Source organism: Euprymna scolopes, chromosome 37 (genome assembly GCF_053919585.1).
Source record: "Euprymna scolopes isolate OS-2025 chromosome 37, ASM5391958v1, whole genome shotgun sequence".
NCBI lineage: Eukaryota > Metazoa > Mollusca > Cephalopoda > Sepiida > Sepiolidae > Euprymna > Euprymna scolopes.
In genome coordinates, this window is record NC_136518.1 from 81,060,064 (window position 1) to 81,072,840 (window position 12,777).

Here is a 12,777-nt window from a genome sequence, read left to right on the forward strand (position 1 = left end):
GGAGCAATTGCAATTAAAGGGTGGTTCCACACTCCCCAAAGCCCGCAAGCTGGGACCTCACCATCGGGTATAGTTTAAGGTCATATCCAGGACCGCATAAAATGTTGGAAGTGAAAGCGGACGATATATCCAATCGGATACAAAGTTGTCCACAAGTTTTAGAAGCTTATGTATATGTGTTATATCTTGGGATTTTATGCCAGTAAATAGAGATTATGTTAACTAGTATGAATTTTGGTGAGGGTTACATGAGTACATGTCAGGATGACCTGGCAGCAAACAGAAATAGATCACCTACAGACGGCATGATTGAGGCGGGGATTCAAAGGTCAGCTTGTTAGACTAAACGCGTTAGAAATGCAGATGTCGAATGATATTAGATAGCGATGACGTCACATGTTCAGGGAAGAGAACAGAGTTTCTGAGCAGCCTGGAAGCCAATGTTGCACGTGTAGCCTGACCCAAATGCTTGCTTGGAAAATATGTTAGTTATCAATATCAGCAGCGTTTCCGATTATCAAAGCAGATGGCATAAAATATAGGAACTGAAGACGGGCACTATATCCAATCGTCATATTCTTAATGTTTTGGAGTTCGGTGCAGGCAACTAAAATAGTTTGTCGAAAATAAAAAAAAACATAAATCTAAAATTTTGGCAAACACAATCATGGCCTACACGAATAGAAAGCCGTTCCACTATAGTCACATAGTTTGCTGACGTCACCAAATAAAGTACAATTGCCATGGTTAGTCCACAGATTGCTATTACGAGGATAATTATTTTCTTTTTTAATTCTCAAAGAAATTACCGCCTAGCTACAACTACTATCAACAATTTTCCTGCCATCCCTATGTGTGCCTAAATCTAAATGCAAATTCCATGAGCAAAGTTTTTTTTCCTAGAACTGCTCACCTGTAGAACTCTGTTCCGCTGGCCTGCTTTCCAGCTGGCTACAATATCATCGTCTTCAAGTCCAATGTAAACAAGTTCTTGTTGAGCCATTCCCTTAAATAATCAAGTTGTACCTAATTTTAATTGGTGTCCCGATGGCCACTGTACATTCATTACTTCTTTTTCTTGAGTGGCACTCAGGCATGATAAGTAGCGACTCTCTTGTAAAGAAAAATATTAATAAAACTAGCCCAAAAGTGACTGTATTTTCTTTTCCGTAAGATAAAAAATAATTTTACATTTAGACATGTGCAATTAAAAGGGGGTATTTTTGTATTGAAGTTTTATTTTGTTAAAAGTGTATTTAATTATTAATTTTGAAATGCATGGGTTTTTAAATAATCCTCGGAGCAATTGTCTACTGTCTAACTGTGACCAAAAATACTTTATACTGACGTCAGCAGTTTATGTGACTTTAGTGGAATGGCCTCCTATTTACGTAGGCCTATTTATGTAGGTTAATATGTGTGTTTGCCAGAATTGTAAAAATTCTTATCTCCTATATAATAAAATGATTGCAGAAATTCCCCTCCTGACCAAAATACCGTAGGTTTCCAACAACAGATACCACAAACAAATTTAATATGACTAGACAATTAGCCACTATCTTATGTAACTTTTGAATGCCATTTTAGACACATTTAGTCGTAATAATAAAATACTACATTGCATCCTAGTAACAACACCATAAGAATCGCAACATCTTTAGAGGAAGGAGTTCCTATTTTCCCCTCTAGATATTTACTCCTCCTACCACCATTAATCATCACCGGGAGGAAATCTGCACTTTCGACAGATATGGGTTTCACCCATCATAACTGGATCATAAACACATAGACATTCCATTAGCTTTTCCTTTTCCAACTCATAAATAATGTCTCCTTAGCCATATTCCGCTCAATCTGATTGGTTGAGACCTGACATTCTTATATTCTGGAATGAATATATTTCCTACATAAACGAACACTTCAAAAAGTTTCCAAAATGGCGTAATTCTCTACAGGAGACGATAATGCAAACAAAAAAGACAAGTACATACAAATTAACCGCTCATACACTAACACTTAAATACTGTTACCCTTAACAACTGGAACAAACGTGCCCAAGTAAAAAAAAAAATATATATATATATATACATAATGTCTTTTTCATCTTTGGTTGCATATCTGGAACACTTGCAGACACACATGCAAACATGCACAAAATACCTACGCTTCAGTTTTAACGTAACTATCAATGACTGCGGAAACACTTATGTATTTTTTCTAATTTCGCTTTCTGTCTGGAATGATTATCGACACTGCACACACGTTAACCTTGTTTAGTGGTAACAATAAAAACGTATCTACATATTAACCGCTCATGCAGATACTTAACTACTTTTAACCTTAATAACTGAAACATTTATTTGTATTTACTATCTTTCTGTCTGGAATAATTATTAACACTGCACACACGTTAATTTTATTTGGGGGGGGAGTACATTTTTGCATTAGCTTCACCTTCCGACTATGCTGATTATTTTTTTGTTGGGGGAGGGAGGTAAATTTTTATATTAGCTCCAAATCCACACTTTTCTTTAAAATGACAAATTTTAAAGGTTTCCGATTATGCTGATTAAGAAAATCTGATTAAAATTTTGCAGAGATAATTAGTTTTCGAGCTATAAAGATCCAGACTAGGCACTGTAATTCACTGAACGCCAGGTTTGTATGCATGTCCGATAACACATCTACTTCTCTCCTACCGATACTACTAGCCCCTAATTTTTTTTATATAGAATTTGCGGTTGGGTATGCTGACAACGAATATCACGGTTAAATTTTGGGGAAATATTTTTACACCTCCTTATTGCCTATTCTGAAAGCCGATTTTGAATATAGGGAGGTTGTGGGTGTCCAATCTAAAAGCCGTTCTTTACATTATATATATATATTTATATATATATATATATATATATATATATATATATATATATATATACATATATATATATATATAATTAAATAAAAAGACTTATATATATCATTAAATAAAAAGCCGTTCTTTACATTATATATATATATATATATATATATATATATATATATATATATCTCATTAAATAAAAAGACTTATTTTTGTCTATTAATTCTATTTCTGATCCTTTCCAACTTTCGAATAAAAAAAAAAGCGAATGAAAATATAAAATAATTAAACCAAAGAGAAGAGAAAAAAAAACTTTATAAATTGTTCCAAATAAGTTTGATTAATCTATCCCCGATGATGAATCCTAAAGGATTGGAGAGTACACCGGACTTATGTTAAATATGGCATATACATCAGCCAGTTCTTGCCAGAAGTGAAGACTGCTATTCAGAAGTAGGAAAGGATCGGAAATAGAATTAATAGACAAAAACGTCTCTTTTATTTAATGACATATATCTAAGACAAAGCCTATAAGCCTATATATATATATATATATATATATATATATATATATATATATATATATATATATATATATATATATATATATATATATATATACGTATATAGTAGCAGTTCAGCCCGGCTTTGCTCGGGCCCTATGTACTGTTCATAACTTTATGTGCATATTTATATATATATTAAAAGTTTGACTCATATCCAGGTAACCTACATCTAAAATTTCAAGTGTTTAGACCCAAAATTGGTGGAGGAGTTTGGTAAAATCTGCAAAGGTCAACTCTTTTAACTTTGACCTCTTGGCAGCCAAAATTTCGCATAAAAATTGATTTAAAAGCTTGCTGCATATCTGAATACTCTTTATGTAAAATTTAAAATGTTTAAACCCAAAATTGGCTGGATAGTTTGCTAGAGACTGCAAAGGTCAAGTCTTTTGAATTTTGACCCCTTGAAAGCAAAAGCCGATTAAAACGCTTGTCTGAATACACTTTATGTAAAATTTCGAATCTTTAGACATAAAAATTGACTGACTAATTTGGTAGATTAAATTCTTTTTTTAACTTTGATTCCAATTTTGAACCTTTAATATTTATTGTTTTGGGCTCAAATCAAATTAAAAAGTTTGATCTATGTCAAAGTAACCTATATCCAAAATTACAAGTGTTTAGACCCAGAATTGGCCTAGGAGTTTGGTAGAGTTTCCAAAGGACAAATCGTTAAGATTTGACCCCTTGACAGCCAATTTTTTTGCCGAAAACCGATTCAAATGGTTTTTCCGAATAACAATACCCCTTATGTCAAATCTCGAGTCTGTAGACTTAAAATTGACAGAGAAGTTTGGAAGGAAAATGTACACACACACACACACACACACACACACACACACACACACAATTTCACTTATATATATATACTAGCATCGGTGCCCGGTGTTGCCTAGGTGCTTGGAGGTGTGCGTTAAGAAAAAAAAAAATAAATAAATAAAAAATAAGTGGTAGTGAGAAGGCAGGCTCGAACCCGTACAGTGAAGGAGGAAAAGAACGGGAAAAACGTGACGTCTTTGCTGTTACGACCACCGTCAAACCGGAGGTGACGTAGGTTTAAATTAAGGCTAGACAATCGAAAAGAGGGGATGTCTTTCGAAAATATCGGTGAAAAAAGCGACCCCTCCCTGTAGAAAGTTGAGGGTGAAGAAATTAATGTTTTTAGCCAATTTTTCAGTATTTGTCGTCTGAAGGGTCGAGCTTCAAAACGATATCGAGCTTGTGAAAATCCGTCGCCTCTGTCAAAAGTTTAGGCAGACATGCAAACATACATACATATATACATACATGCATACATACATTTATATATTAGTAGCTAAAATTTTCGACCCAAACCGATTAAAAAGCTTGCCCTATCTCTGAATAACCTTAATGTTTAGACCAGAAATTGTCTGAGTAATTTGGTAGAGACCGAAGCAGTCTAATTTTTTTAAAAAATTTGACCCCTATTACGGCTCCTTAACATTTATTGTTTTGGGCTTAAATCAAGTTATTAATTTAGATCCATGTCCAAGGAACCTATATAAAAAATTTCAAGTGTTTATACCCAAAATTGGCGAAGGAGTTTGGTAGAGTTCTCAAAGGTCGAATCGTTGAAAGTTGACCCCCTTAACAGCCAAATTTCTGGCCGAAAACGAATTACTAACATTTTTCCAAATCTCAATACCCGGTATATCAAATTTCGAGTCGGTATACTAAAAATCGACAGAGTTATTGTTTATGGAAATGTACATGGACACACACACACACACACACGCAGGCACTTTCACTTTTATATGTATACTAGCATGTCAGTCCGGTGTTGCTCGGATATTTGAAGGTGTATGTTGAGCAAAAAAAAAGAAAAAATAGTAGTTGGAAGGAAGGCTCGAACCCGTACCGCAAAGGAGTAAAAGACCTCCCCCCCATAGAAAAGTGTCAGTTGAAGGTGAAGATATTAATGTTTTTAGCCAATTTTCGACATTTGTCGCCAGAAAGGTTGAACTTCAAAACGATACTGACATTGTAAAAATCCGTCGCCTCTGTTGAAAGTTAAAGGCAAACATACATACATACATACATACATACATACATACATACATACATACATACATACATTTATCTATTATTAACTCAAATTTCCGACCCAAACCGATTAAAAAGCTTGCCCTATCTCTGAATACTCTTTATGTAAATTTTCAAATATTTAGACCAGAAAGTGTCTAATTTGGTAGAGACCGAAGAGGTCAATTTTTTTCAACTGTGACCCCATTTATGACCCCTTAACATCTATTGTTTTGGGATCAAATCAAGTTATTAAGTTACATCCATGTCTAAGGAGCCTATATCTAAAATTTCAAGTGTTTTAGACCCAAAATTGGCGAAGGAAGTTGGTAGAGTTCTCAAAGGTCAAATCGTTGAACTTTGACCCCTTAACAGCCAAATTTCTGTCTGAAAACGGATTACAAAGATTTTCCCAAATCTCAATATCATGTATATCAAATTTCGAGTCTGTAGACTGAAAATTGACAGAGTTATTGTGTAGGAAAATGTACACAGACATACTGACAGACAGACAGACAGACAGACAGACAGGCAGACAGACACTTTCACATATATGACTACTTTATTTAACCACATAAATTAATATACGAAAGTATATATTTATGCATAAACTTAAAGTATTTACTTCAACAGTGCTCAATACGTAGGTAAAGCTAGGTAGTAAGTCATAAAATATATATGGCGATTAAGCTACACAGAATATTCTGCGTTTCATCCACGCTAGGATTCATCAGGCAACCCTAGCGTGGATGAAACGTGGAATATTCTGTGTAGCTTAATATATATATATATATATATATATATATATATTTCTGTCTGTTTGTTTGTTCACAATTTGATCAAAATTGACAATTTGATCCAAACGTGTCTTACTTTAATCTTTCATATATATATATATATATATATAGTATGATTCTTGAAAAATATACAGTTAAGAGATCACCTTATTTGCATATTACATTAAGAAAAATCGATTTTACAAAATAGCGGTATCTTAGTTAATGTTTTCAGCAAGAGAATTGTTATTTAATAGATTTTAAACAACAATTAAATTGATAATGTACTTAATTTAATTCATTTGGAATTATTATTTCCAACATGAACCTTTTAAAAACATTTTTTAGAGTTATTTTCCCCTTGAAATTTCTAAAATAAAAAAAAAACTCTTACCAAATAAAAGTGTTTGGTAATCCCAATAAGTATCTAGCTGGAAAAATAATTCCACGTAGATAGAAAAATGTTTGGCTTTTATTGTTGTTTTAAATATTCAAACAAAGAAAAACTTACGAAAAAACTGAAATGACTTCTTTTGTGGGATCCTTCTACCGCTCCAGAAGATATCTCACTACTAATGCAATTCTCTATCCGTATAAAAGCCAAGTATGTCCAAGGATGGAGTACTGCTGCCACATCTAAGCAGGAGCTGCTAAAAACAGCCTATCCTGCCTTGACAGAGTACAAAATAGACTTCGTGGTTTAGTGGGGGATGCCCTTTTCTCTTTCCTGCAACCTCTCTCCCACGTTGCGAGCCTGTCTTTGTTTTATTGCTATTTCCATGGTAGGTGCTCGTCTGAGCTCCAATCCCTCATCCCCCCTCGCCAATCTTTCATGAGAAATACCCGTCTGGCTGAAACTACTGTCAATAATTTTCCCCACTCTTTATCTGTGCCTAAATCCAAACGTAGATTCCATGAGCAAAGCTTCTTTCTTAGAACTGCACGTCAGTGGAACTCTCTGCCGCTTGCCTGTTTCCCACCTGACTACAACTTGGATGTCTTCAAGTCCAACATAAACAAACTCCTGACAAACCGCCCCCTTAAGTAAGACAATCTATCAAAACTCCCAATACTAATGATTACTACAATACTATCTCATTGATTACTGTACACGCAATAACCCTTATCCCTGAGTGGCCTTCGGGCCTTGGTAAGTGGTGAACCCCATGTAAAAAAAAACCTAAAAAAACTCTCACCAAATAAAATAATTTGGCAATCTCAATAAGTTTCCAGCTAGAAAATTACTTCCGTGTAGATAGAAAAATGTTTGGCTTATATTTTTTTTTTTTTAAATTTTCAAACATATAAAAAACACTTACGAAAACTGAAAAGATTTAATTTGTTTGTTTTCATCATTCTTTAAACGGCTATACAGAAATCGGTAAATTTTTACGATGTGACCCAGCATTGTTTATCACCTACAAAAATGAAGACCTACTTTTTAGTGGTATCTGTGTGTGTCTGTGTACATCTCCCTACCAAACTACTCTCTTAATTTTCAGTCTACAGACTCGAGATTTGAACCAAGGGGTACTTAGATTTGAGAAAATCTTTTTAATCGGTTTCCCCCCCAGAAATTTGGTTGTCAAGGGGTCAAAGTTCAACGATTTGACATTTGAAAACTCTACCAAACTACTCCGCCAATTTTGGATCTAAACACTTCAGATTTTACATGTAGGTTACTTGGACATGAATCAAACATTTTAATTTGATTTGAGCCTAAGAATAAATGTTAACCGGTCAAAATTGGGGTCAAAGTTAAAGAAAATTGGACCTCTGCAGTCTCTACCAAATCCCTAAGCCAATTTTTGGTATAAATATTTGAAATTTTACATAAAGGGTATTCAGACATGCAGACAACTATTAAATCAGTTTTTGGGCGAAAATTTGGCTGGCAAGACAAGAGGTAAAAGTTGAAGGAGTTGACCTTTGCAGACTCTACCAAACTCCTCCACTAATTTTGTGTCTAAACACTAGAAATTTTAGATGTAGGTTACCTGAACATGCGTCAAACTTTTTGATATATATATATATATATATATATATATATATATATATATATATATATATATATACATATACACATAAAGTTATGAACAGTACATAGGGCCCGAGCAGAGACGGGCTGAACTGCTAGTATATATATATATATATATATATATATATATATATATATATATATATATATATATATATATATAATAAATGGCAAAAGTCTATATTCCAAATTGCATGATGCTGACACTTACAATTCGTGACATTATCCGTTTCGTAGCACAAAATCAATCACTTAATTATTATATCAATCAGTGGATCTATTTTGCCCTGAACTCGTTAAATAGATTCACTAATTGGTATAATAATTAAGTTAGTGATTTTGTTCTACGAAACAGATACTGTCAAGAATTGTAAGTGTCAGCTAAATTAAAGGAATAAATTGTAAGATGGTCAACATCATGAAATTTGGAATATAGACTTTTGTCATTCATACATTATATGCTCTGTAATTACATTGAGCTTCTTAAATAAAGATTCGTATATATAAAAAGGAAATATATAAAATGAACTTAATTTTCCCCTGTGATTTTGACCTTAATAGGATTACAAATCAGGACATTTCATGCAAATGTAATATGCACAAACTGCAGCACAATATCTGAGGTTTGTTATAGGCATATTACCTCTCCACTTACTCGATAATCGTAGATTCCTATATTTTTTCTGCTGAGAGTTCACTGCCAAAATCGGTTAAACTCAATGGAAGTAGTAAAATCTTTTCTCTCTGATTAATTCCTCCTTCCCCCACCACCACTTACACTGTATCCGGGATTGTTCACAAGGGACAGTTACGAAGTAACGCCAGTTTGGGTTTTCTTCACTTCATAGTTACTTAAAAAAAAACTGGAATGGAATTATACAATGCCTTTTCGTTCTATGCTTTCTACCATGGAGTTAACCGAATCGAAGGGTTATTTATGCTATTTATTTTTTCGCTTTTCGATGTATTTTTTGTTTTTGTTTTTCCGACCACGTTCATCATTTTTATTCCTTATTTTTTGCTTTTTGTTTTTTCGATGTTTTAAAGGAAGTTTTACGTTGTTCGCTGTTTTTTTTTTGTTTTTTCCCCCCGATTTTTGAAATAAGTTTAACATCGTTTCTTTTATAATATTTAAACAGGGTTGTATTCTTTTCTGTACCCCCCCTACAAACACACCCCTCCAAACATCCGGGAAACGCCGGGTAATCCGCTGGTATATATATATATATATATATATATATATATATATATATATATATATATATATATATATATTGCTAAACTGAAATTGAAAAAAAAAACAAACAAAAAAAAACACGGCAAGAACACTGACTGAAGAATTTGTTATCTAGAAACTGAGGTCATGTTTTATCTAACCATATCTTAGCAAATTGCAAACGACCCACTGACATCACATTACGTCACCATCTTAATATAGAAATTTCAATGGAAAGCCAAGAAGAGTATTATGAAACCATAATAAATAAATATGCATAACTAACCTGGGAGAAGAATCAAGTTGTTACACGTTTTCTAGTTTGGTTGACAATATATGAATACAATGTTTTCATGATACGTATATGACATTCACTTCTCAAAAAGAATGAAAGAACGAAAGCATATATATATATATATATATATATATATATATATATATATATATATATGTATATGTATGTGTATGTGTGTGTGTGTGTGTGTTTTTTGCGGCGTAAATGTCAACTAGGCACATGTTACGTTGGATTTATTCTCGGTAGACATTAGGAAAAAAATCGATAATTCGATTTTAATAAAATATCATGTATAAAGTAATGATACGAGGGTAGTTCCAAAAATAAAGCCTCATATTTTCTTTTTTACCTCCAAAAGTTGAAGAGCTACGAAGACGGAAGTGATACCTTTAAAACGAACGACCTTTAGTGTTCTAGAATTTATTTTTCTATATAGTCACCACATTCTCAATAGCAGAGGTTGTTATTTCAAAGTCTCACACCGTCCTCAACAGGGAGATGAAAATTTTAGGTCATGAATGCATAAGTTCAGTCATCATAACAATGCAATTTGCAATCCCTTCTGATCCATTCAGGCAGAATAAATGAAACAGGAGGCATTACTTTTGGAACGCTTCTGTAGAAAGGTTTTCCGATTAAATTAGTTTAAAAAAGTGCTCTGCCGAAGTAGCTCCAGTTCTCTTCAGACTTTACAACAAATGCCTTAATGAATCTTGCTTTCTTGCCTGCTGGAAAACTTCGTCTGTAGTACTAGTTTTCAAGAATTCTGGCGAAAGAACTGACCCAGTGAATTATCGCCCCATTAGCCTCCTCCTACTTTTCGGCAAAATATTTGAGACCATAATTAACCAAGCTCTAGTCCATCACCTTACAAATGCTAAACTTCTGACTGACCAACAATATGGATTTAGGCAAGCCCGTTCCACAGCAGACATCCTAACTGTAATCTCAGAATGTATATACCAGTCACTGGACAAAGCGGAAGGGGGTAGAGCGGTAGCTCTAGATATATATAAAGCTTTTGACAGGGTATGGCATGAAGGTCTTCTCAGGAAAATCAGATCATATGGTATCACTGGAAGAATCAGATCATATGGTGTCACTGGAAAAATACATAACATAATTAAATCCTTCTTAGATAAGAGAAAAATCCAGGTTGTCCTCGACGGTCATACATCTAAACAATATGATATAAATGCAGGAGTGCCTCAGGAGTCTATCCTTGGACCTCTGTTATTCCTGATCTTCATAAATGACCTCCCTGACAAAACTGTCTGTGAGATGGGTATGTATGCTGATGATACCACTCTCTACAACAGACACGACAGGAAAAATAAATGAACACATATCTAAAGAAATGGCAAAAACATTAGAGGATGACCTCCGATCTGTAATGGAATAGGGACAAAAATGGATGATCACATTCAATGCTGCCAAGACTAAGCTTGTTTCCTTCAATAATTACAAGAAACTTCTCTACCATCAATAGCAATGGCCAATGACTTGTTATCTGAAAGTACATCTTTTAAACTCCTTGGCCTAACGCTCACAGGAAACATGAGTTGGAACAATTACATTGAGAGTATCGCCAGGACCACTGCGAGGAAGGTAGGCTCTCTCTACCATGCTAGAAAGCTACTAATGCCCGAAAGTATCTTATACTTCTATGGGGCCACCATTCGCCCATGTATGGAGTATTGTTGTCATATTTGGGCTGGTACATCTGCCACTAGTCTCTTGCCCCTAGATAAGGTTCAAAAGAGAGTCTCCAATCTGATAGGTCCTGAACTGTCATCTAAACTTCAGCCTCTGTCCCATCGACAAAACGTTGCATCCCTCTGCCTGTTCTACAAGTACTTTAACGGTGAATGCTCTGACGAACTGCAAGCACTTGTGCCCCCTCGATGTAAATACCCCCAACAAACCCGACAAGCAGCTAAATCCCACCCCTACACAGTAGAGATCCCTAGATGTAAGAGAGCCTTCTACTCCAGTAGTTTCTTCCCCAGAACAGCTAAAGTTTGGAATTCCCTTCCGGGTTTCTGCTTCCCCAACTGTACTGACAAGCAGAAGTTCAAGTGTAACGTGAACCGACATCTTGCTGCTCAACTCCCTACACAGTACCCCTGATGCCTATGTCCCTGATAGTAGCCCCCTACAACAAAGTGGCAATGTGTCTGTTTGGGGTGAAAATGTAAAAAAAAAAAAAAACTTAGTATATATTGGCTACAAGTTTTCTTTTACCATTTTTTTATTAGGATTTTGAAAGTTAAAGTAAATTATTATCTTCAGTCATTAAAGTATTAATTAGGATCAATTTAATGTCAAGCAGCCGGAAACTAGAAAATACGAAACAGACACATTTGTGTTGACACGTCCGGTTGAACCTTTTCCCGCATTTGTTAGTTCTGGTGTTCCTTAAGTTTAATTCATCCATTAATTCAGTAATCCATACACGTTTTTTCATAGCGGCATACTATTGAGTTTTGTAAATTCTCATGGCACAGTTATCACAAGAAAATCAATGTTTTTTATTCACCAAGTATCTTTTTCTATAAAATAATAAAGTTTAGTTTGAAGGTTAGATTTAGGATTAATAGTAAGGTGTCTTTTCATATAACTTGAAACTATTGCTTCATAAGACAATGTTTGATGTTCACGGCATGAATCTGTATCTTCAGTTCAGGGAAATTCACATACAATAAGTACATAAATTGAAAACTTCAAAATATGAGAGAAGCGATATTTTTTTAGAGGATGTTCAAAACTGATGGTGGGATCCTTCTACCGCTTCAGTAGATATCTCACTACTGATACAATTCTCTATCTATATAAAAGCCAAGTACGTCCAAGGATGGAATACTGTTGCCATATCTGGGCAGGAGCTGATAAAAACAGCCTATCCTGCCTTGACAGAGTACAAAATAGACTTTGTGGTTTAGTGGGGGATGCTCTTTTCTCTTTCCTGCAACCTCTCTCCCACAGA

At 34.4% G+C, this 12,777-nt stretch overlaps 1 protein-coding gene across 2 annotated transcripts in view; it reads right to left on the bottom strand.

The window, feature by feature from the left end:
- LOC145261248 (spore coat polysaccharide biosynthesis protein SpsK-like) overlaps positions 1-9,893 on the bottom strand; it is a 52,912-nt gene extending 43,019 nt beyond the window's left edge. Inside the window, exon 1 of one of the 2 annotated variants that reach the window (XM_080119634.1) lies at positions 9,783-9,893. The gene's annotated coding sequence lies outside the window, so the exon portion shown is untranslated. The remainder of the gene's footprint in view (positions 1-9,782) is intronic. The other variant, XM_080119635.1, reaches the window with a different exon arrangement.
- Between the last annotated feature and the right edge of the window lie 2,884 nt (positions 9,894-12,777).